This window comes from Cryptotermes secundus, unplaced genomic scaffold (genome assembly GCF_002891405.2).
Source record: "Cryptotermes secundus unplaced genomic scaffold, Csec_1.0 scaffold298, whole genome shotgun sequence".
Classification (NCBI taxonomy): Eukaryota; Metazoa; Arthropoda; class Insecta; order Blattodea; family Kalotermitidae; genus Cryptotermes; species Cryptotermes secundus.
Window position 1 is genome coordinate 760,003 of NW_019741976.1, and position 24,032 is coordinate 784,034.

General features: G+C 40.6%; 1 long non-coding RNA gene across 2 annotated transcripts in view; it reads left to right on the forward strand.

Annotated features, from left to right (window-relative positions):
- Nucleotides 1-24,032, forward strand: part of LOC111872861 — a 238,100-nt gene that overhangs the window by 167,164 nt on the left and 46,904 nt on the right. The window contains exon 3 of one of the 2 annotated variants that reach the window (XR_004513955.1): nt 13,555-13,672. This is a non-coding gene — a long non-coding RNA (uncharacterized LOC111872861). Of the gene's footprint in view, nt 1-11,572; nt 12,054-13,554; nt 13,673-24,032 lie in introns of those variants that run through there. The other variant, XR_002844308.2, reaches the window with a different exon arrangement.

The following is a 24,032-nucleotide window of genomic DNA, read 5'->3' on the forward strand; positions in this document are numbered from 1 at the left end:
CTGGTCTCGGGTTCAGGGCTAGCCGGCTACAGTGAGGACTTCCTCTCCACATGGCCTCCCCTTTCATAACCTTGCACAGAATAAAAAATTTCAGGAAGTCAAGTTCCCGCTTTGATTTGTAGCCCACGTAAAGCTTTGGCTTTCCCCTACCATTTGTCAACTTCGAGACGTAACTCGAAATCCAAGATGGTTTTATATTCCCGTAAAAATTATTGGTTCTACCTTTTGCCCCTGTCTAACGGACTATAGTAAGCATTGTCGAAGACAATACTTAGAGACATAAGCTACATTACAACATTAAAATATATGTCTATACACTCAATTAAAATTGCTTATATCTGAGATCATTACACAAATAATGGTAGTTGAGTGGAACAAGAAAATAATAAATAGACATAAACAAAGAAAACTTAAAAAATGAATGAAAAATCGTGACATAAGTTTTCGTTCACCCTACATATATTAGTTTAACAAGCTCTACAGTTGTAATTCTGGATCTAGTGAAAGTTACAAATAGTAAATATTGTTAACTAGAAAACTGGGATGAACACATTTCTGTCTTTATGGGTTTACAAAACTAGAGAGAGATTACCATGCAAAAAACGTTAAACGTTCAAATGATAATTAAAAAGTTCTTCGTTTTGTTTGTGTGCGTATATGATATAATATTTGATTTATTTTCCTTTTATGGTAAATACGAAGTTGATTGAAATGATTAATTAACCTAACGATGTTAAGGAGTGAGTGAAATGAATTTAAACGATTTTAAACAAAATCAGAGCAAGATCATTATGATTCACCAATCAAAACAAAGTAAAAATTACGCCCAAAGAGAGCCCATTAACTGATGATGGTTGATTTTATTTGCAAATGATAAACTGGGAAAATATATGGAATAAGCAATTGCACAATATTCTTGAAATGTTACTAAATATTCTGTAATTGACAATTAGTTATAGATAATTGAACAATACTCTTTCAGTAATACCTATAGCCTCGATCCGTATGTGTCACGGGGGATAAATGTTGTGTAATTAGCTGTATGGAAGTCAACAATAAATTTCATAAAGATTATTCATATTTTTTTAAGATATAATTTGTACTTCTTGTTGCTTGTTTTGGACTTTATCCATCATCTGGTATGTAAAAGACAAAAGACCACGACGTTTCGGAGACTGGATCTGTCTCCGTCTTCAGGTGGATGGGGAAGGATAAACCTACTCAGTTGGGCCCGTTAGAAAGAGCTAGTCTCAATCACTGGACCAGTGACAGATCCAGTCTCCGAAACGTCGTGGTCTTTTGTCTTTTACATACCAGACGATGGATGAAGTCCAAAACAAGCCAAAATAAGTACAGTATACACCATCGTCAGAATCCTTTCAAGTCTATCCAAGATATAATTTGTCTCTTTTATATTTTATTACTACGATTCAACTGCTTGGGTTATTGAATAACGTTGATTGAGGCAGGAAGGTGACTGGGCGATTGTTAAATTGCTTCAAAATACTATCCAAACATTCGCTTGAATGCAAGTCAATAGCTGGGCAGAAATTTGAACCTCCTCCCCAACCCCCACTCCACCCGCAACACATGCCAAACCACACCACTCCGTATCGGTAATTCATGATGGATGGCAGGACGATTATGAATTCCGAGTACAGATTGAAAGAAGAGGCCATAACCCAAACGTTACAGTGCTATATCCAAATATGAGTCTGAGTAAACCCAAGATCTTATGATAGTCCTTAGCCAGAGAGGGATTCGAGTTGCTAGATACGGACTGCGAAGCAGCGTGGTTATGAACGGTAAAGGACATGGTCCTACTGCAGACTGCTATGTGCTGTGTGATAACTTTGCTTCTCTCTACCCGAGAGTGAGAATCCTGCGCTGAAAATATGGCATCAGACTCAACCCGGAAACTTTCTGAAATTCGCTGCTTGTAGTGATGCTCGGTTATCTGCGCATGACATTTTATAGTGTACTCGTACACGAACTGATGGGTGGTAAACTGCCAGTTGTAAAGTATTTTTCTTATTGCTAGTGGGGTGGGACTAAGTCCCTTGTACTGCGGCCACTTCTGGCTTATTGTACCAGCCCCAGATGATAGGTGAGGGTGATTGTGGAGCAATTAGTTGAATGAATATCGGCAGGGGAAACCGAAGTATTCCGAGAAAACCTGTCCCAGCTCCACTTTGTCCACCACAAATCCCACTTGACCAAACCAGGGATCGAACCCTTTCGACTAATCTTCGTTCCACAGAATTTGGGGCAAGCAGTGAACAGCAACTATGGCGTATAGACCCGTTGTTAAGCGGCTTTTCTGTAAACAACGAACGTTTCTGGACAATAGCTCGGTAAACACGTTTCCGCGGCAACAAATGCGTAACCAACAAGAGAGTTACTGTTGCAAAAGAGTTGTTTCTACTTGGTCTGTGCCGCGATACTATAAGCGCGGGACAAAGTCAGTAGATTGGCAGTTCTGTCCAGGAGACTGTGAAGACAGAACCTGAGGACGTGAAGCTGAAGAATCTACATTGACAGAAGCCGTTGCCATGGAACTACTGTTGGAGACACAGTAGGCTGGAAAAACTTAGCATGTGCTGTGTTGATTTGTGAATTGTGGAGATTGGTGACCAGACTGCTTTTACCGGTTCTCACGGTCTCTTCGCTTGCGGCTTTCTTATATTTTTCCTTCTACCCTGAAGATGGAGGCGATACGTTCCTCCGAAACGTCGGTTAACACCACATATGCACGGTGCCAAATCCCAGAACACTGCTTTCTTCATCTGTAATAACTGATTACATTATATTTATCCACATTACGTACACAACGTATGGTTTTCTACATGCCAAACCCATTTCAGTGGCCTAGACTTTATTGTACATTTACTGTGCCTGAGAAAGCGGAGCCTTGAAATTCCTCCTTACCCCGTCTATGATGGATTTGTCGTGATTATTTGTAATCGAAAGGACTGAAAGTTGAGCTCTGCTTGTCGTGACCCTGCTTCTTGGTTTTGAAATTCCCAAGTACACATCTCGGTCCTCTAACCGGCTACCCTGACTGAGATGTGCATGGTTCACTTCAGTCCCTCTATTCCTTTTTTTATTTTTCTCGTGGGGTGAGACTGAGTCCACTTGGTACTGCGGCCACGCTTCGGCCTGTTGCACCAGCCCCAGATGACAGATAATGATGATGATTTGGAGCAATCGGTGGAAGGCGATTGGCAGCGGGACCTAGGTATTCGGAGAAAACCTGCTCCAATTCCATTTGCCCACCACAAATCCCACATGACTTGACCAGGGCTCAAAGCCTGCGAATAATCTCGTGATCTATGACACGGTCTTTCAATCTCTCTTTTTTTTATTATTTACATAATATTAGCAATCAGAATTACATTTGACTCTATAAGCTAATTTGCTGTAGTATTGTTCGTGACGTGGAGAGGGCTTATCCAGAGATAAGTCCTCGTTACCCCTCTCTCAGGTGCGCTGGCCAATTCCTTTTTAGTCTTCGTCCATTCTGTGGTTCCAGTAACGGTTGTATTAGTACGTTCTCATGTTCTTCTATTTTGTTGAGGTATCTTGTGCTTTTCCCTTTTATGACTTCCTTCACTAGCGGCACTTTCAGGTCTTCATGGAGTGTTATATTGGAAACATACCGTGGGGCGTCAATAATCATACGTAGTATCTTTGACTGACATCTTTAGATTATGGAAGTATTGGTTTTCAATCTCTCTAGCAAAGTATTGGGACTGCGCTTCAAATTTAAATGTAACTGCGCCTTTCTACATCAGTCCCATTGCATTTATTGTTCTCCCTATCATACGGTACAATGTGAGCTGACAGCGCCGACAAGCAATGCATAGGAACCTTTACGAAAAAATGTAGTTGAAAAAGTTGCGTTTGTTATTTCCCTCAGATGCTCTGGGTTGGTCTCTGTGTCTTTGTGAGCCTGAGTATTATTTGCCTCTCTCTCGGATTCCTCGGGAGCCTTAGAAAGTTGAACACGATTCTTTATATTTACCATTTACAGAAATGTCATTAACTCCACAAGCAGATCTCCACGGGTAGTTTATACTAAGTTTAAAATACAAATCTTCTTTATTTAGATACTTCGTCGCTACAGACATGATTTTCTTGCTTCATTTGGGGAAAGCTCAATTCGACACAGAAAGGTGTCATTTTCACAAGTCGAACCGCTGAAAAGTATTCCCCTTCCGCCCTGTCTCTCTTTGGCTCCCGTTTCAAATTATTTCCCTCTTTCATCCCCCTAGCGCCGTCTTAGCGTCTCATCTTTCTTCTGTAAATTGACAAGCCACAAGGTTTCCTCTTACAAAGAGTCACTCAAATGTTTGCTGAAGGAAAACAGTCCTTGAGGGAATTGTCGGTGGCGCTTGTTACAAGTCGAAGAAAGCTTGAGACGTTGGTCTCTTGACTTTATTCAGTTTCTCTGTGTGATAAATTATGCATCAAGTGGAATATTTCTCTATTCTACCGTCCATTTTTAAGGTATCAACATTAATATACGTAGTTACTATAGGATTCTGACGATGCTGTATAACACACAGAGATATTGGGTTTTCGGACTTCATCCATCGTCCTGGTTTTAAGATAACTAAGAAAAACACGACGTTTCGGAAACTGGACCAGTGACTGAGGCTAGCTCTTTCTAAGGGACTAGCAAAATAGGTGTATGCCCTCGCCTGAGGACGGAAACATATCCAGTTTCCGAAATGTCGTGTTTTTCTTAGTTATCTGAAAACCAGGACGATGGACAAAGTCCGAAAACCCAGTATCTCTGTATATTAATATACGTCGCTAACGACAATTGTGAGTGTATTGTTAAAGTGACTAATTCAAGAAGACTGAAATATGTGAGCATGTGAGGAAATAAGAAACGCATACTACATATTGCTCTTAATATTTCAAGAGACATTGTCCAGGACAACAAGATATGGACTAGACCATAATTCCGAAACTGATCTTGAAGAACTAGGGGATAAATATCTGGGCTGCTTTCAGTTCCATCGGGATCGAATACTCGTATTATTATGTACATTGTTGCACACGACAATGAATTTCTAGTTCCATAAATCCAGGGACGTGCTGAGAACATTGAAATTTCTCAAGGAAGATCCTGCATGATGAAGTGAGCAAGTGTGTGGGTGAATTTCTTATGGTAGCCGGACTTATGTCGTATCTCCGTACAGACGGTCCTAACTAATGGACATACCGTGACGAAATTCGAAAACAGAATGCAATACAAGGCATTCTAAGTAACTGATGATTTTCAAAATGATGAAGATGGACAAGCAAAACGAATTCAGTGCTTTTGTGGAAATAAATGTTCGTCACTGTTCCATGTTTACGATGTAAGAGTAAATATTAAACTCTTTACTTCTCAATTAAAAGATGTCGAGTTTGATTTGATATTCCACTATGCCTGTGTTTAAAGCTGCTATATTTTCCTAATTATTTGATATTATTATTTCCATTTCACAATTAATTATTTACACGTTTTATTTCTCAGTTTTCAATAAAAGCTTAGATTAATGTCAATGAAATTATTATTACTTTGTTTGTTTACTTTTCTGCATTAATGTGTTTTTCCTCCGGTGCTTGCCTCTAACTTTTCTTTCAGTTTATGTTTTGATTGTCCATAATGTAATTACTTGTATCTACACTATGCTCTGTCTGTAATTGGTCTCGCGGCTGTTGACTCGGTACATAAATAATAAGTAGTTGAATTGAATTACTATTATTAATGTGGTGCATAGACCTGTTGCTAAACGGCGACTCTGTAAACAGCGGCCGTTGCTATGTAACGCCCATAACAAAAAACGTTTGCTTGAAAAAGCTGAGGAAATCAAAAATAAAGTCAATAAGTATGGCCAATTTGTCCAGCTCTGTTCTTTATCAATATTAAAGCAAAATGAGAATTGCTAGTGTGTGACGTATTTGTCTCTGGAAATCTGGATGGCAGAGACTTGGGTATATTGAGAAGAGTCCATTTTGTGATAACGAAGAGGATAGTACCATATTAAGAGTTATAATTGCAATCGTAATACTATAATAGGCTAATGTTGTGGTAATAATAATAATAATAACAGCAATAAATTTTTAGCGACTGGCTACCGGCTGGACGATCGAGGGGTCGAAGTTCATGTCCCGGCAAGGTCAAGAAATTTCTCTTTTCTACGTCGTCGAGACTGGTTCTGGGGTCCACCCAACCTCCTATCCAATGGGTATCGGGGGCTGTTTCCCTGGGGGTAAAGCGGCTGGGGCGTGAAGCTGATCCTTCACCTCCAACTAATGCAAACGTCAAGAAAATGTGGATCTATATATCCACTCCCCCACACGTCTTCATGGCGTAGTGCTTAATTAGTCAAGTACAGGAACAACTCTACCTTTTTTACAGCTGTGTTTGCTGATGAAATTACGAAGCAATTACTTTCAGTCATACCGCAGCTTTATGAACACGCTAGGGTACGCTCCAAATGTGTCGGAAATTTGGCATTGCACGAGAACATAAAGAGCTACGCGCAGCTTTAGTCTTTTATCCAGATACAACAAGACACTATTTCTTTCATAAATTTGAGGGAATATTTACAGAATGATAAATCGGACGACGAGCATACACTGAGTTGAGGAGGAGCTGAACTGCTTGTGGGTTATTCGAGTCGTTCTTTGCTGTCTGGATTTAAAGAAAAAGAGCTGAAGTTCTGCCCTTTTTGTCTCCTATTCTTACATTCTTTTTCTGTCTAACACTTTACTCTTTTTCTTCCCTTATCTATCTTTTCGTCTCGCTTTACGCTTCACTTCTCGCTTGCAATGCCATTTCCTGGCAGCTCTGCCACCGAGGACGGGAACCCCTCAGCTTGGTTTCATGCAAGATGATTGATTGGAATTGGAGCTGGAATACCAGAAGAGACGGGGGCTGGGAAACAGTAGATCCAGAAGGGAAAATATCGAAATCGTTCCGTGTCTGTCACACGTGAAATCTAAAGGGAACTTAGTTTCGTAAATTGGCCAACAAAGAACGTAGGGTTTCTCAACACAATTAAAGAACAATCATTCCCCAGTATTTGCGATTTCGCTCCGTTATCCCGAATTGTCTTTGAAGATTTTCCCGAGGTGCATATTCACTAGTTTTCCTCAGCCTCGTCCACATGCTCTACGTCAGAGTCCACCTCAGTCGTCACTACTTTTTTTTGTTGTACCGGCAACATCTCCCGAAATTTATCATTCCTTGTTATTGGCTATGCACCCATTCCACTGAAAAGTAGTATAAGTAATCTTAACAATATGATTGGATATTAAATTCTGTTAAGAGAGAAAAGAACAAAACAAATACATTATGACGATAAATACATTTATTCTCTTTAATATATATATATATATATATACATATACCGACGGGCCGTCTCTGTGGTCTAGTGGTCAGAGCTCCTGGCTGCAGATCCAGAGGTCCCGGGTTCAATTCTCGGCGCTACCAGATTTCCTGATAAATAGTAGGTATGGAACGGGGTCCACTCAGCCTCATGATGATAACTGAGGAACTAGTTGAATTGAAAAGCAGTGGCTCCGGTCTAGAAAACCGAAATTAACGGCCGTGAGTATTCGTTGCGCTGACCACGCGACACCCTCTATCCGATAAAGTTGGCAATAACTTCGCCGACAAGCGGCGGTCGCTCGGTCGGTATAGTTCGCTTGCGGACTAAAACCACAGAATTTTTTGTGTTTATACATACCTCCTTAGAAAGTTGAAAAACCAATTTCATTCTCAAGAAGACATATATAAGGTTTGAAACAGAAAATGAAAATATTTTCCTAGCCGTATATTTACTTCACTGTGCTTAATCTCTTGTATGTGTTCTTTGTTAACAGAGCACTTTATTTGGACATGCTCATTTCGTCTTTATAAAAGATTTGGACTCTGCTACGTTTCAGAACCTGGCTTTGTCTCGGTTGGCAGTTAAAAGGAAGGGGTACTTACTCGATGAAATTCCCTGAAACCTGTACTAAGACTTAAACAAGATGGAGGATGGCCGATGAATTATCTTGCTAAGGCAGACAGAACTACAATTCTAGAGTGTTTCGATATCATCCACTTGAGCTTTATTTTCCCAAGTCTGAAACCGTACTCTGAGAAGTGCAGGTACTCTGAGAGACTTCCAGCATTGCAAAGAGGCCCGCTGTTTACCGCGTTGCAAAATCACCACCCACATCAAAACAGAATATGCACTGTATGCTCTTCTAGAGGAATACATTGATCGGGATAATATTTTTAAAAGAAGAGACCATGAAAAAATTTGTATCGCCAAAAGATAAGTGGCTAATTTGAAGAACGGAAATGCATAGAATTAAGTACGTATATTTGTACGGTGAATAAGAATTCGGCTTGCAAGGATTTTGTCTTCATTTTAAACAGTAAATTACAACATGAAACATATTAACAGGGAACATATATTTCTCTTTATAATCAAGTGAAAAAAAAGTGTTGAGAATACTGCATCAGTACTGTTAAAAATAAAACTTTACTGCAGTTTAATATGAGAAGTAAAATATTAAACTCTTCTATACATGTCTGGAAAATTATACTGTCCTTGCATTGATGTTGAATTTTGTTCTGTCCTTAAAAGTAATAATACATTGACAGGGCCCACACAAAGAAAAAATTTTTAAATGTATTTTTTTTTCACATTACATATGTCTTGTTACATATAAGATTCTTTCCTTTTCATAGTTCTAGCTGTTATTATATCTGTGGTCGTATATTAATACGAGACCTTGGCCATGGATTACGTTATTGTAACGACTGATCGAAAGTTACCTTTTCAGTGCTATACTGTTACACACAAAATAAAATCTGACCCTCAATAACTTAGCACCCGAAAATTTACAATTCCCTCTTTTCAGGCAATATACATCTATATTGTTATAACCGATATCCTACTAATGCATAAAGCGATCTATGTGCACAGACACTACGTTACTTGACAGCCTTTTAATGCAAATGGCAAAACAGAAAACATGCATGATGTGGAATTTTGTCGTTCTTTCAGTAGCGTAGTTTTGATAAAAGGAAATGTCATAAATTGACAGTTTCGTTACTTGGATTTTCTCCATCGTCCGGCCTTCTAATCAAGGCTATGTTTCGAAAACTAGATCTGCTTCCGACCTCAGATGAGGAGAATGGGGAACTGTTGGATCCTTAGAAAGAGCTAACGCGCCCCTCAGAATAGGTGTCTCTCCGTCCCCATTATTTGAGGACGAAAGCAATTATAATGCCCAAAATGATGTTCCCTCTTGTATTTTTTAGAATACCGAAAGATTGATAAGAGTCCAAAAATCCAGTAATTCCGAATGTTATATACCATCATCAGAACCCTTTAGAATCTAGTTTCATTACTCGATTACGGTTTGTATTAAGAGACGCTAAGAGCCACAAAAGCCGGTCACGGTAGCCGAGCGGTCTAAGGCATGCACTGTCTTCACTCGCTCGGAAGCCGGGATTGTGGGTTCGAATCCCACTCAGGGCATGGATGTTTAGTTTGTGTGTGTACGTTTTTCTGTGTTTGTATACAGGTAGAGGCCTTGCGACGAACCGATGACCCGCCTAAGGAGTCCTACCGAATGTGTAAGATCTAGAAAAAACCGAAGTGAACGGAGAAGTTCATGGAGGTAGGCCTAGGTCCACTGGGGCTGTAGTTTCAAGGAAAAAAAAAGAGAACCACAATATTGCCTAATATGATTAGAGGCCAGGGTTTTTATTCAATTGTGGAAGATAATGGGCAGCAAGAATATAAAAGATTGGTTAATTATGATTACATTGTCACTTAGTGACAATCCTTGCTACCGTTGGCTAGCAGCCACACCCCTTCTCTGAATCATATCTTAGTCACTTGGAGACACATGTAAATTTTGTTTACTGAACACTATTCTGCACTACCTGTAAGATATTCCATTCATGTTCATATTCCCCATTAGCTGATGTATGTGTCTTGTACAAGATTACAGCTCTGAATATTTGTATTCGGGGCAGACGGAGCTTGGAACACCCCTTACACTGTAGTCAAATCCATTGTTTAAAAGGTAGATTAAATTCTAAGCCTTCGGGGTACACGTACGGACTTGCGAGTTTGGTTTAGGAAAGGGAAACTGAAGTTATTGAGTATGAAATATTACAAATATGCTACACATTGAAACTCGAGTATAAATATTCAACTCAAGTTACAATAATAAATTGATATTTTCCAGCGGTTCTTTCTTTTCTTTTCAAACAATGTTTCATATTAATTTGAAACTGGTTATTTTAGTTGATTTAACCTGTATACGTAGGAGTGAAAGAGTGTAGCTTTATCTTAATAAAATAAAAAAATACTTTTATGTGGTTACTCTGAAGAAACTTCAGTGGCATGTGGGTTATACTTACGTGTTATACACGAAACAGTAACACTGGCAGTGTATAGACACAGAATTCTATCGATATATTAGAAAATTCTCAAGGAATTTCGAGTCCATAGTTTATGCTGACCGTCTTACAGTGTATACACTTTTTCACCTTATTCTTCACTTCCACACTACATGTTTCAGCACTAATGTGCCATCCTCAGGTGTCTTTATGCACTTTAAACTATTGTACTGCATGCCATGATGTCTTCATTCTAAAATGAGTAAAATCACTATTCGTCATATATGTCGATGAATTCTAAATAATAAAACTTTTCAGGATTCATCCTACGTCGCACTCAAACACGCGAATTACGCCAATCCTCTTTTATGTGAGCATTCTTCCTACATACATTTGTGTATCGTGTTCTGTGTTGTGTTTTGCTCCTGTTACTGCATGCGTTGTATACGTGAATATTGTAACTCTGTTAAATAATCTTTTTTTTTTTTTGAACTAGAATGCAGATAAAACTGTAGACACTCTCGTTTCAAAACATGCTGTACCAAGAAAAGTGGTAAACATTGGTTATAGTCCGAGAATAAGGCAAGGTACAAATAGATAACATGTAAACAATAGAATGTTCTAGAAGCTTCTTTGCTGTCGCATTGAATGGAACTAATGGAAGCTTCTGGAACACAACGCCCTCAACGACCCGTATATATACTGCAACTAGACAGATATCAAAACACTCTCCGATCTGACCAAAAGGTTGGTCCTGAAGACGGTACTCTATTCAGCTAGAAGTCGGCCACAGCTGAAACCCGTAGCAGCATACATGTTCTTACATTGAAGAAAGCAGTCTTCTGGGATTTGGCATTGTGTATATGTGGTGTTAACCGACGTTTCGGAGGAACGTCGGTTAACACCACATATACACGGTGCCAAATCCCAGAAGACTGCTTTCTTCAAAGTCACCGCCGTGAAAGCCTCAAATCTTACACGTTCTACATTCATTGCATTCTGCGTGTTTCAAGCAAATTTCCAGCAGGTATTTCTCTACCCGGCGAAGGCCCTGCACAAATCCGCTCGACCAATCCGCCGGACCCGAACCCCAGATATATAATAATAATAATAATAATATATCGTGTTCCAAAATGAAGTTTGTGATCCCTTTTCCAGGGCCTGCTGATGTACGAAAGCACCAAATTCTGACATAATGATGATGACGGATACAAACTTCAGAGCAGAAAGCAGGAAATAAAATGTCCCAGAGAAAAGCAAAAATGATTAATAATTCACTCAGCTGAAAAGTAAAGAATCTGTGGCTTTAATGATAACACACCACAGAATGCGAAGGGAACTGGACATCGCTGCATTACCAATAAAGCTAATGGAAAAGCGAAGATATTTTATTATCGAAACAACAGACTTGTAGTAGCGATACATCTCAGTGCTTGCCACTGAATTCACCAGGGGATGAAATGTTCCACAGAGCATTATCTCAGAACATCAATTGTATAAAGAAAAGTCAGAAAGAAACAAAGGACCAGCTCATCGGAAAGAAAAGCCTATATGCAAGGATAACTGAAGAGCATTCTTTGTATCAGGATAATTGAAAGTGAATAATTCTCTAAGGAAGAGTTCTATCTTCTCGAATATAGCGTCGTGTAGTTCGTTAAAGTCAACTGATGTTTCGGAATTGAATGCAGCCTCCATTTGCAAGGGCGGAGACTCATCCAAGCAAGAAATCAGGGCCAAAACAAACTCTGCTTTCTAACTGTTTCATTATTTCTATCTCGGCTTATTCTTCGACCTTGCACATGGAGGCAACATGTTACGCCGAAACGTCGGTATTCTTTTAATGAAGTACACGACACTGTATCCCAGAGGACAGAATTATTCATAGAAATTGTAACAGATTGAAAATGTTACATTGACAAACAACAAAGGCAAGGGTGAAAAAGGAAACATACGTCACATAGCAATAAGCATTCTGGCCCCGTTTAAGTCTAAGAATATCTTGGCTATCTGAGCTTCTCAAGAAGCATTGTGCTTCATGGACTTACTGGCAGATCTAATATTAAGATTGGGAATGGCTGTTCCGAAGAATCACATTGTGTAACAAATATAATTAAATATTAACCTGAACCATAGTTTAGTCTGGTGTCTAACCCGTCAGTTGATTATTAGAATTGTTGCATGCTACTTTCAACCTTAAAGATTCGATCATCTGCATGGTCAACCTGGTGACGACAGTTTAAATTATAAACAAATCAGTTCGCACTGGGTTATCATAAAGGTTCCTTATTGAATTAAGAAGAGTAGACGAGCCTATCTATCGCCCTGAGGCCCTGAGGAGTTCAGTTCTTACCGACTTGAGCTACTGCCATCAGCAGGACCTGTAGATCTGTAACAAGGCAATTACAGAAAATAATTGTCAATGAAAAATGTGGCGCCGTGTAGATATTGTGTAAACTGACGTTTCGGAGGAACGTATCGCCTGCATCTTCAGTGTATAAAAATCCGCGAGCGAGGAACCGGCGAAGAGTTTTGGCTTCCTGCCCATGCAGGTAGGAGAGTAGATGCGTGCCCTTCTCCCGGGCTGTCCAGTTGTGTTCCGCAACAGCCTCTGACCGTGAAAGAGGATCCAGGAAGACGTCCCACAAAACCTCGACGACTTCGTCCTTACCGCGCTTGTGACCGCGTTCCTGCCGTCTGCATGTCCTGCTGAGGCTTCGACTTCCACATTGATGCCTCTACCAGTTTCTACACAACTCACATATCCAGTCGTGTTCCTTCGAACTCTGTGGATTTTCTCACGGAGGCTCTTGGTCTGCTGATTTACAGACGTCACCTGTCACCGATGGTTCCTTAAAACTTGGTCTGGGTGGACCGGACAGCGCTCATGGCAGCTTTTATCTCTTCACGATCAGCCTTCGTCTCTCCCTGACCGGCTGTGTCCGATCCTAACCACGTCGGCACCATTTCCAATCCAAATTCCCACTTCTGACACCAGTGTCTGAGGTAACTACTGTGCAGTAACTTAAATGTTAGTAACTCGGGTCTGTTTATTAGTACCGAAACCTGTGCTGCTGGTGGAAGTAGCGCAGTAGGCATCAGTTGTTAAGCTTGGAGAGAGTAAATCTAAAATTAATTTTCAGGGTGCTCTTGACCGAGAAGACGCCTGTTCCAGTACGTGGTTTAATTAGACTCATTACGCCACTAGTCTGACAGAGAGGAAGAGCGGGTAACTCGAAGATTGGGGTGGGTGTATGTAAGGTAAGGATTTCAGACTTACTTTAAAATCAGATGCAGCCGCATAAAATAGAGGAATAAATAAAATTTGTGATTATTACTAAATCCTTGTGAAGTTATTCAAGTCACTTTCATAGCTTTGCCCTCGTCATCAATATTAGCAGGAGTGTAGTCAGTTTAGTGGGTAACTGATACATGACAATTTGTGCCCAAATGGTGACAGGAGTGTACCTGTTATGTTAGAAAGAGTTAACCTCTTTCTAAAGGACCCAACTGAATAAGTGTCTTCTCCCCCTCACCTCAGGACGGAAATGGATCAGTTTTCCGAAACGTATTTTCTAGTCTCTAGGAAACCGGACGATGGAAAAAGCCCAAACTCCAGTCATTCTGAGTGCTATGCACCATCGTCAGAACCCTTTAGAATCTGCTTATTCAGTTTAGGTCCTTATAATATTTGTGTTTTAGCCTCATTAAGTAAGACGAAGAGCACAAACAGCTTACGGACATTTTCCACTTATTTGAGTCCACTCCGGTTTCTTTGACTTTCCTCATGGCGCACCCGTCAGCCACAAAAATGTACATTATTACTATTATTATTATTATTATTATTATTATTACAATTAACGCAGTTGGTATGTTATGATCTGTCACAGGGCATTCAGACCTAGCAGCCCCTCTGCTGAGAGCATGTTGTTTGTGTTTCACGTAGGCGAATATTAGACCTCAGAATTGAGGTTTTAGTAATCAGTCTACCAGAAACTAATTATCTCGCTGTACGAGTGAGAATTTAGCATAAAACGTCCGTTCATCATTTGCTGCGTCCTCGCCCTTTGCTGGCAAAATTCCATTGGTTTAAACCACATTTTCCATCAACTTCTAATTACATATTTCGTGTTACCAACCCTAGTTAGAAAGACTGATAGAGTACACAATTCTGCTGGCAATAGCGCATGCTAATATGTTTGGTCTTCCAAAAGACTTTGAAACACTCTTTATTTATTACTACAAATTATCTTTATTATTATCGTAGTCGGTAGAGCGACTGGCTACGTGAGGGGTCGGAGTTCGAGTCTCGGTAGGATCAAGAAATTTCTCTTCTCCAAATCGTCCAGACCGGCACTAGGGTCTACCCAACCTCCTATTCAATGGGTACCGGGGGCTCATTTTCCGGGGGTTAAGCGGCGGGGGCGTGAAGCTGACCACTCACCTAGAACCAGTGCCGATGTCAAGAAAATGTGGATCTATACATCCACTCCTCCGTACGCCTTTATGGCGTAGTGCTCAATTAGTTAAGCACATGGACAGCTTTACCTTTATTATTATTATTATTATTATTAGCAGTAGCAGCAGTAGTAGTAGTAGTAGTAGTAGTAATAGTAGTAGTAGTAGTAGTAGTAGTAGTAGTAGTAGTAGTAGTAGTAGTAGTAGTAGTAGTAGTAGTAGTACTATAACATCTACATGTAGCCTTGTTCCTAACATGCTAACAGTAAAATCACTCCGTCATAAGCCATAAATTTCAAGGACGGTCGATATGTAGCATGTCAATTAAAGATTTATGAAAGACGTAATAGTCACTGCCCATGCTATCAATGAGAAAGAGAAGAGGGTACGAGCTAATTACTAGATCTACGTGCGAAATAAAGCGGAACAGCTACTGGCTGGCTGCAACTGTATCACTTGAAACGCAAGCATTGTGTATATTAATAAAGCAAAATAAGGGTTTAAGGCACTTCCGGTATTCTATGAAGGAAGAACGAAATGTTATGTTACGTAATTTTGAAACTTCTTCCCCGAAACTCGTTAAAATATATCTTACTATGTTTGACGACCTATAAAGTAATTATCAATAATTAGTACTAACATTCAACAGTTTTTTATCTATTCCGAAATCCATATCTAATATTCGATGCGGTCTCCTTTTTTTCCTTTGCACTACAGTGTCTGCAGGCCTAGGCCTACGTCCATGAACTTCTCCGTTCACTTCGGTTTTTCTAGATCTTACACATCCGGTAGGACTCCTTGGGCGGGTGATCAGCTCGTCGCAAGACCTCTACCTGTACATGAACACAGAAAAACGTAGGCAAACATCCATGCCCTGAGTGGGATTCCAACCCACGATCACGGCTCCCGAGCGAGCGAAGACAGTGCATGCCTTAGACCGCTCGCCTACCGTGAACGGCTGCGGTTTCCTTACCCGTAGTATTATTCCAAGTGATACTCATATGTGACACAGCAAGATAAAATGCCATGAATGTTCCTGTTCCTGTGTTTATCTGGTAAGGATGAAACAGTTGCAATTCGGAGTACCAGTACAGTGTTCCTCCAACGTCCGAGCAAGAACAGAACGGCCCCACAATGAAATCCCATGCGTCTCATTCCAGCACTATTATCATGTTTTAGAAGAACAAGCTTGCGGAATTATCATTTAAAAAAACGGGGCATTAATACTGAAAATGGGGAGTACAACGTGAGAGATAGATGATAAATTGTACCTGTAGGATTCTTCCGTGATACTACATGGATGTTTCGCGCTATGAATTATACCCGAGTCGAGACTTCCCTGGATGTTAGTGGCCTCTGTTTGGGATGACTGGGAGGAGCCAAGGCAAGCTGTGCTGGTTGCCGGGTGTTGGGGGCCTAACTAAGCATAACATTCCTCTACAGCAGAACAGGGTGAACATCATGAAGCAAGTAGTACCTCATGTATGACTGTGAATACGAAGGCGAGCAAAACAGCGAGCTGCATGAGGAATGTGAGGCGAGGGATCGAGCGCGATGGAACACGACCAGATAATGAAGCAACTATGAGTGTAGGAGGGGAATGCAGGAAGAAATCGCATTAAAATATGGAGGCTTCTGGGATGAGCGTTAAATGAGGATTGTAAGGATGAAATCTTGGAATTTAACTAAAGTAGTTTATATCGAACGGAGGTATGCGGTAGCGTGGTTGTTTGAGGCACTATCCTACAAGTCGGAAGATCGCGGTTTCGAGTCCCGATGAGATTGATTTTATTTTTTTTTCAATTGACTTAATCCTTGCAGCCACACTATGGCCCTGAGTTCGACTCAGCTTCTAAGAGAAATGAGTACTAGAAATCTCCCTGAGGGTAAAGGGTGGCCGGCGCATAAGGCTAACAACTTCACCGCCATCTGTGAGCCGACTGTCTACATAATGTGGGACCCTCGTGGTCTCATAACCCTATTGGCCTCCATGGCCTGTTACAGGGATAGTTTTACATCACCTTCTATCGAACATTACTAACTCCATGGAGCCTAGTTTTTCTTGAGAAGCTACCAGTTCCTCAGATACTATCAAACATACATCCACGTGTTTGTGAATAAACATGAGGTTTATATTGGTAATTGAATTCATTGAACTCTTATAAATAGTAACTACAAGTAAGGCCGCGCCATAGTTCAAGAGGTTAGTTGCTGGCTTCCCACCGCAGCGGCCCGGATTCGATCCCGGGTCTGGACAAGTGGGGTTTGTGGTGGACAAAGTGCCGCTGGGGCAGGTTTTCTCCGAGTACTTTGGTTTCCCCTGCCAATCTTCATTTCACCAATTGCTCCACAATCACCGTCACCTCTCATCTGGGACTGGTACAATAGGCCAGAAGTGGCCGCAGTACAAGGGACATTGCACGGTACCACGAGAGCTACTGGGGTTGTGTGAAAGGAAGCGTCACTTTGTTAACCGCTCAACGAAACGGAGGTGAAGTGACATACTCGCGCTCTGAGCATTTTATCTGTAGGTAAACCTAGGAAATGTAACTCCAAATGATATTCCTTCATACAATTTACTCGTATGTATTCCTGGACGTAGAAATGAATTCGTAGTAGACCAGTGGTATTCACGTTTTAACAAATATCAACCGAGCTATTTGACTGAGACGCTTAGGATTGTGACTTCTATTTGGGAGGTGCTCTACTATGATCCCCCAAATTGGGATAACAGCTATCACGGTCCAGATATTTCGTGGTTTTCCTTAGTCCTTCCGAGGTAAATTCTTGAAATAATAAGTTGAAATTAAGCCACAACCGCTTCCTTCCTCATCCTTAACAGTCACCCAGTCTTTGGACGCTACATAATCCAAGTTACTGATGGAGCCGTTAAACACGTTGCAAATGAGCTACAAGGCAGCCCAAGCATTTCACAATCTCTAGTGGTCGAAGGGACGTATTATGCGTTACTTAATTCCAAGGTGGATTCGAGTAATGTTTTCTTATTAAATATTTGTGGCCTGCAAATATTGTTTCCTAAGCCTCCTTTGGTAACCATGAAAATGATCACGAAACCCAATGGACACTCTTTTATTTACTAAAGTAAAACGAATGTCTTTACTTTCCTTGAGTGGGAGCAACCATTTCCACTCTTGTGTAACCTGGCGTGTGTGTTCAGTACGAGGCAGTTCCCTAGCCAGAAAAACCGCCCTCGCAAGGGATCAGAGGAGAAACAAGAGAAAAGAAAGGAAAGGTTCGTGAGAGTGACAATGAAGGGCAGAACTACCAAAGAAATAACTTCAGCTGAAAGAAATGGAAAGGAAACTCCGGAGACGAAGAAAATCTATTGGTTATTGATACAATAAATTTGTCCAACTGGGAAGGAAGGAAANGTTTAATGAAAAAAGTTAAGGAGTTTTTTACAGACTTAGAAATTACAAAGTTAACAGTTTTACTCACCTACTCCTGACACAAGCTGGCGCTGAGGCTATACGATCAAAATATTTGTGAAAATGAAATTCTACACCGAAAATTAAATTATCAGAATTAAAAAGTTTAAAGTTTGTAAGAAGTGAAACAGCAAGATATCAGAGTGTGAAAGGTACTTTCATGTTCTGGTAATCTAATATGGAAATCGGTAGGTCTGCTTTCTTCAACTTCGCTCGGAGTTCCTGCAAGAAGTGCATAAAACGAAAGCATTAGGTGAAAGTCATGTTTCGGCTAAGAAGAAAACACAATGGAAGTGTGTTCTGAGGCCAAGCTAATATTTTAAGTCAATTTAATTTTGGTCCATATAGGTCCATTATAATCTTACTTTACAAAAACCAAATTTAATTCATAGTTCTTACCTAAATAAAAGTAACCGACTTGTCCTGTGCAAAACTGATATTAAGTTTTCATCAACATCCACATCACTTAAATTAATCATTTTCTGTATTGTTAATGTGTAAAATTAGACAAAGAAGGTAATGCCCCCATACAGAGAAACTTACATAGTACGGTTGACTTTGAGCTGTGGATTTGTCCTGCAAACTGAGACATCAAGATTAATGACTTATGTAGAATCGGCCAGAAGTGGCCGCAGTGCAAGGGAGTTAGTCCCACCCCACTAGCAATAAAAAAAATAATTGTTACCGGGGCTGTTTTCTGAAAGTTAGAGCTGATAGGGCGTGAAACTGACCACCCATCTCCATCTGATGTCGAAGTTAAGAATTTTTATAACTTTGTAACCTCCATTCGCCTGTACGTCTTCAAATCCTGGCTCTCAGCCATGTACTGTAACTTACGATAAAATATACGTGAAGGAAACACAAGTACTTATTTGATCTTTGATTTCAAGATTAGAACTGGGTTAATATGAAAGCTGAGTATCAAACTTCCCCGCACCATGTCTGAATATTTAGGTTTAACCCAACAATTAAATAAACACTTTGGCTAAGTGCAATGTGCGTCGTTTCCGAGATGTTTTCCTTTCCGACAGTTCATGATTGCCAAGTGGCGTGGTCTGTATTTTCTCTTGAGGAACTACAAGACTGTGTTTTCATTGCATGTGTTTATTTTTGGTCTCGTATTGAAGTACTTGGCGAATCATTCCCTTGAGTTGGATAGATAGAGGGTGGAAATGGAACAAGAGCACAGATATTGTGCGAAAGAAATAGGGTTGTAAAAGGAATTAAGGGTTTGTCTTCACATTGTAGCAACTTTCACAGTTATGTTACTGGAGCGCCGAATTCTTATGCGCAGGGATTATGAAATATTTTCTGTACGACAATTTCGACAGAAAATGCATTTAATTCTCCTTACGAGTCTGGATATTTCTACTGTTCAGTAAAGAGATTCATGCCGCATGACTTACAGTTCGCTCTGGACTAAGAATGAAGTGAAAAGTTGTTCCCGATGGTTAACTAATTAAACACTACGCCACTAAGGTATATGGGGGAGCGGACGAAGAGATCCGCATTTTCTTGGCCTTGGCACTAACTAGAGGTGAGCAGTCATCTTCACATCCCTGCCGCTTTATCCTCGGGAAATAGCCTCCAGGAAGTTGTATGGACCCCAGAGTCGCTCTGGGAAACATAGAGAATAGAAAATTCTTGACCATACCAGGACTCGAACTCCGACACCTCGGTCATCCAACTCGCAGCCAGTCGCTCTACCGACTGCGCTATCCCGGCTCCTAAAAATGAAATATCCACACTATAAATGTATAATCGAATATTTCATTTTCGAGCAAGGTAGTTCAGTAGTGGAATGTATAGCTTGTGTTCTGGAGGCACCTGCTGCGAAAATCATCTTGTATCAGCTGTTGTGCCTAAGGCTTACGGCGATGTTCTCCAGGACATTATCAGAATAGTGCCCTAAACCATACGTTCCAATTTATCTTTCCTGTAAATACCGTATGATCCATTTACGGACAGCTACAACCAGTGGCAGCAACACTTTTACCTGTCAGAATACGGTATTTCGTTTCGTATGTTCAGTTTACCAGATATTGCAGTGGAATGTTGTATGGCAACGAATGGGGAAATAATACTAAATTACGAATTAAAAAGCAAGTGGAAGGAGGATGCTGTACTCTGTTTTAAGGTACTGTGGCAGAATTTCCTTCCAAGACCGAGAAAACCAAGAAGTCTTGAGTATGAAATGCCGGGCTCCGGTACAGCAGTTCGAGCAGAGCTCGGGACCTCTGGAATGCAAGGCAGAGACACTAAGCATTCTACATCGCTTCCGCCTCTCGGAATATGTCGTACAAATCCGAATTGAGGTCATCACACACATTGGGCCCCACCAAGATGAATGCCGGACTGCCGGATTTCGAAATAGCAAGTACATGTGCCACTCGCTGTATTTTCTGAGGGCCGTAAATGTAAAGTGGCAATAATAGTAAAATTATGGAAGACCGCTGTTATCTTGATACATGCCGCCATATTATTCTACACAGGACAATATAATTAATGCCACTTCAGTTACTGAAGCCTTGTAACATCGAATCACAATGAATTTAACTCTGGACTAGAGGTAGGACTTGTGTCAAACTGGTTCGTGTGATAACAGGAAATGATGAAAGTGTGATAGATCAAACGGAAGTAACTTGCAGCAACCTGACTGTACGATGGCAATCACTGCGCATGATAAAACCACTTAGCTCGAGATAAGGGTGGACATACTCGGTCATAACAATAAAGACAAATTTGCCCCTGTGCTTAATTAGTCACCCGCACCATTAAGATGCAGGGGAAGCAGAGGTATTGCTCCACCATTCTTGAACTCGGAGATAATTAAAGATGAGTAGTCAGCTTTACGCCCCGGCCATTAAACCCCCGGTATAAGATCACCCTGTACCATCGGTATAATTGCTGCGGGGAACACAGTTTCGGTCTGGACGCTGTGGAGTTGAGAAGAAATTATTTCCCATTTCGGGCATCAAACCCTAGCTTTTCACTTCGTAGTCCTTCGCTATACTGACTGAGCTGTTTTAACTGTCTTAACAACAACAAAGTTTTGGAGGAAAATTTAGAAACTGGAAGAAGGGCGACCCGAATAACCGGTTCCAGTTACACTGAAAATGTAACTTCGTTTTGCTATGATGGAAAGTGTTGCTGAACACGGGTAGAAACTTTCCCTTTCCCCTCCATACTCCAGCTGCCACCCACGTACCCAAAGTTTAGAAACATTTAAGGTGCGACAGGTCACAGCGGTGAAGATTCGCGTTGTGGTCTGTTTAGTTGTAACACCATGCAGTTTGGTTGTGGTGTAGATGGAAACACTATGTGCCTCCGAAACCTCGGTAATGGCCAATTAGATTAAAGGATACCATAACCTAGAAGAGCACAATTTCTTCTTGCTTGTTTGTTTCCTACCAAGGAATTTTCGTCTCTCTCTCCGTTGTGCACTGGAATTTGATATTAAAGTTTAAATTTTTGTAGACTCTCAATTAACAACAGTTTTATAAATTTAATACACACTTTGGCAGTCGTTAAAACCAGTGAAATGAATGAGACTGAATTGAAGAATATAATTTCAACTTTCACTGAAGAAGCTCCTCAAAAAATGTTCGTAGCAAACAGGCTGTTTCAGAACAGAGCTTCATATATCCACAAACTGCAGAGGTAAACTGATAATGAGACTTATATTGAGGTTGGGCCGCACCATAGCTAAAGCTTTTAGTCGCTGGCTTCCCACCGCGCCGGCCCGGGTTCGATCTCAGGTCTGGTCAAGTGGGATTTGTGGTGGACAAATTGGCGCTGGGGTAGGTTTTCTCCGAGTACTTCGGTTTCCCCTGCCAATCTTCATTCCACTATTTTCTCCACAATCACCCTCACCTATCATCTGGGACTGGTACAATAGGCCAGAAGTGGCCGCAGTACAAGGGACTTAGTCTCATCCCACTCATCATCATCATCAGTAATCTGTCAAGACGGCAGGTCCACAGTCTCTTCCAAAACAATTTCTCCATTTAATGCGATCTAGAGCTTTCTCCGTCAAATGACAGTATCCTCTTCTCTCCCCAAGGTCATCCAGCATTTTCTTACGTCTTTTTCCTCGTCTTCTGGTCACTTCTATCCGCCCCTCTATCTTTCCTTCGATAACTTCTTTTAGAAGGCAGTTTCTGCGTAAAACATGACCAATCCAATTAGCCTTCAGTTTTCTTATTTCGTGTAGGATATTCCTCTGCTCTCTGTTTTTGGAAAGAGACTATCCAGGAAAAGTGATAATGTGATAGTTTTTCCATTTGCTTTCCACATCGCAGTACAACAGCCGTCCCATCCCACTAGCAATAAAAAAATAGTCCCACCCCACTAGCATTAAAAAAATTATATATTGAGGTAATGTTACGAACTAGACACAACAGTTTAACATAATGAGAGAAAATATAATTGAAATGGTCATGGAAATAAAGTTTAGCATCAGTAAACACTCCCAGGCCTTTATATAGAATTGGTTCTGGCTATAGACGATTGACAAAGTTTATAATCGTAGATCAGTAAGTTAGTTTTCTTGAAGAAGAATATAACTTTAGTTTTACTGATGGTGAGTTTCGTACAGTTAGCAATGCGCCAACCTTGTATAGAGTTAACGTCAGACTGAAGTAGATAGCAGTCCTGAGGAGAATTCACGGCTCGGTAAATTTTGATGTAGTCTGCAAAAAGTAGACTAATAATAATATGAGGAGGACACTGTGGAAACACCATCTGGGTCTAAAACACTTAGCACCACCCAAGAATTCCATCGAGGAAATAGTCCATGATAACTGAAACCCGTACATTTTGCTTTTGGCTTCCAACATAGCAATTTAAATCTCGTATGAAACTACTGAAGCTTACTGGGATAGACACGAAAGGATTCTGACGATGCTGTATACTGTACTTCTTTTGGCTTATTTTGGACTTCATCCATCGTCTGGTATGTAAAAGACAAAAGACCACGACGTTTCGGAGACTGGATCTGTCTCCACCTTCAGGTGGGTAGGGAAGTCTCCGAAACGTCGTGGTCTTTTGTCTTTTACATACCAGACGATGGATGAAGTCCAAAATAAGCCAAAAGAAGTACTGTATACAGCATCGTCAGAATCCTTTCGTGTCTATCCCAGTAAGCTTCAGTAGTTTCATACGAGATTTAAATTGCTATGTTGGAAGCCAAAAGCAAAATGTACGGGTTTCAGTTATCATGGACTATTTCCTCGATGGAATTCTTGGGTGGTGCTAAGTGTTTTAGACCCAGATGGTGTTTCCACAGTGTCCTCCTCATATTATTATTAGTCTACTTTTTGCAGACTACATCAAAATTTACCGAGCCGTGAATTCTCCTCAGGACTGCTATCTACTTCAGTCTGACGTTAACTCTATACAAGGTTGGCGCATTGCTAACTGTACGAAACTCACCATCAGTAAANCCGTCCCTCGTAACAGTACAAGGTGTTGAAAACACATGAAAGCAATTCTGCTGTGTTTGCATTTCCTCGAATTTGTCTATCATCAAAGAGTTTCAAGCGTTAACTCATGAAGCCTACATTATTCTTGCTAATGCTATTTGTAGCGGTGCTGACGTACCGTTGTATAAAGACTGTTTTTTCTTGGTCTATTCTACAGTGGTACTTCCGTATTTATTAGAATATCAACTCTGTTCAACATGAAATATGTACATTTTCACCGCATAATGATTA